General features: G+C 40.2%; 1 long non-coding RNA gene across 1 annotated transcript; it reads left to right on the top strand.

Annotated features, from left to right (window-relative positions):
- Window positions 1-1,100: 1,100 nt before the first annotated feature.
- LOC147642027 (uncharacterized) lies at window positions 1,101-1,609 on the top strand. The gene is made up of 2 exons (XR_015266338.1): window positions 1,101-1,155; window positions 1,364-1,609. It is a non-coding gene; the product is annotated as an uncharacterized LOC147642027 (long non-coding RNA).
- The last annotated feature ends 993 nt before the right edge of the window (window positions 1,610-2,602 follow it).

The raw sequence follows: 2,602 nt of genomic DNA on the forward strand, positions 1-2,602 counted from the left end.
TAGTTAACTTGACAGAGAGATCTGGACAAAGGAAAAAAAGGTTAAAACTTGTAAGAGATCATGTTACTACCCTTCTAGGATTTGACATGTCTAATGCTCAGAAAAGGGTAAGATTTTTGAATGAGCTTATGAATAGGTCGGATATCTTGAAACTTTTGAAACTTCCTGAAAATCAAACCCAAAAAAAAACTAGTCTTTCAACATCTACTAAAAGATATGGACTTATTGGTCCAGCCTTCCCAAATATAAGAAGTTTGTGACACAGTGGGAGTGAGTAGAAAGGGATACAGAGCCATCTCTAAAACCTGGTTCAGAGTCCTTAAGTATTACAAAATCAAAGCTTTTGGGTTGCCTAGACCTGACAAAGTTGGAAAATATAGAACTATGTTAAATGAGGAAATTTCCAAATATTTCGGAGAGTATTTCTATATTGAGGGAACAATGCCATATGAGAGACAAAAAAAAAATCGTCTTTTGAATACAACGTTTATAATAATATTTGGATGAACATTAGAAAAGTCCAATCTTTTATGGTGAGATATTACAACATTCGAGAAATAGATTGTGAATGAAAACTTGTATTTGTTATAAAATTAGATGAAGCTCAAATCCAAAAATGTCAAAAATGGAAAGAATATCTATATCCCTAATGAATAAAGCATTGGACTATAGTCAAGGTAAGCTTGATTCTCCATACCACAAAACTCAATCAGAAATGGAGCTATGGTGGATTGGATGAGCTCATGTGCCAGTAGAGAGTCATGAAACATTAAAGTGGCTCTTCTCACAAACAGACATTCCTTCAGTTATTCAGAGCCAAAATGCAGGTGAACACCTTCATGTAGACGACATAGGTGATTTCATTGTGGAACGGCATTTGAGTGCCGACCTTAAGACGTTGAAGTGTATGTTTGGTGTATGTGGAGGAGCAAATACCAAACAAATGACCTGTCATGTCTCCGGAGTAGTACTAATGCATAAAATGTTTTACCTTGTGGTGAATAGGTGCAAGGTGGCAAGGAAAGCGTGGCAGGTCACATTTAAGGAAGGAGAAGAGTATTTGGAGTCTGCTATAATATTACTATAAAAGGGGGAGAGGATTCAGTTCTTGATAACAGTCTTGAGAGTAAAATGGCTTGGAATCCATCATCTCAGGTATTTTTGGCCTGCCTCTGCCTGCAAACTTCTAATACACAACATATTAAGATCTAAAATTAAGTTTTCTAGATTACATTCTATTGCTGTAGCCGTCGTAGCGTAGTTAGATAAATTAGCTTTTCCTTTCTTTCTGCCTATCATTAATATATATATATTTTATATTTTTATTATGAAATTCCAAATTTGATTTTGAGCATATGGACAGGTGATGCTGCTGGCTCTCACCATGACGCTGCTGCTCGCATCCATCCCCGTCCAGGTCCAGGCGCAGGACCGGGGGACTTGCACATGCCTTGCCACCCTGGCCGCGCCTACTTGCGCTAGCGTATCCGTATCCGACGACTGCACTGACGGCTATGCTCCCCAATGCACCACGCTCCCAGATCATTTTCTCCCCCCCTTATGTGGTTTGTGCCCTACTATTATTTTACCTACTGACCACCTTAATTAGTTAATTTAACGTTTGGTCGATCGGCTGTTAGCTTATTATTAGAATTTAGTAATATGACATGTGAGTACTCTAAAAAGAAAACTCCTCATGGTTCTGACAAACTACCTCCCTCTGTGTCTCCCTCTTTCTGCTGCAGCTTGCACGTGCCTGTCAAGTGAAGAGGAGGCCACACTCGAAAACGTAGGCGAAAAAACCCACGTCGGTCCTCGCAAATATATCCGCGAGGTTGGGATGTAATCAATCAACTGCATTTTGCTTTGACTTTGCAACATGTGGGGATAGCCAGCATGGCCTCCCATGAGCTCTAAGAACCTGGTGCTCGGAGGCTTTTTGGGTCATCAATAATAATAATAAGTGACTTTTACGTAATATCTTGTTTTGATATTTCAGTTGTTTGTTGCTTATCATGTGGCATGCATTTCTGCAACACGTACTCACTTTCTGCCGTTTGAGCTCCAATAAAGCAGGGAACCCTCCTTCACGACTTCAATTTACACAACTCCTTGACTTCAACCTTAACACGACACATGTAGGAATTAATGCTATAATGCCCGCATGTGTGTGCAGTGTGCACGCATGTGAGCAATGAAAGGACACAAGAAGAGGTACAACTCAATAACTATAAATAAATGTATTCTCTCATTAATAAACATAACGATTCATCAACTACGAGCGTACCTCCTGCTCCTCCATCTGTGTCTGAGCGATGGCGACCTAACCTCTTCAATCTGAGTAACATCTAATCAATGCCATGTGTTATTTAATAGTAATTACTGCTTAATCTAAAATTTCTACATGGTATCACGCCTCCTTTTCTGGAGTGCCTGTGCTGGGCCGAATCTTGCGCGCTTCCGTCGTCTCAAGATCACCATCCTGCCATCGCGTGCTTGTAGCCCACCAGGGTTTCCAAGTTTTCGCCTCCTCTCACCTACCTTAGAGCAACAAAAGAAGTGTATTCATCTCAAAGTAACGAAAGCATCATTGTCATCATTG

This window comes from Cibotium barometz, chromosome 1 (assembly GCF_041138505.1).
Source record: "Cibotium barometz isolate CiBa-2024 chromosome 1, ASM4113850v1, whole genome shotgun sequence".
NCBI lineage: Eukaryota > Viridiplantae > Streptophyta > Polypodiopsida > Cyatheales > Cibotiaceae > Cibotium > Cibotium barometz.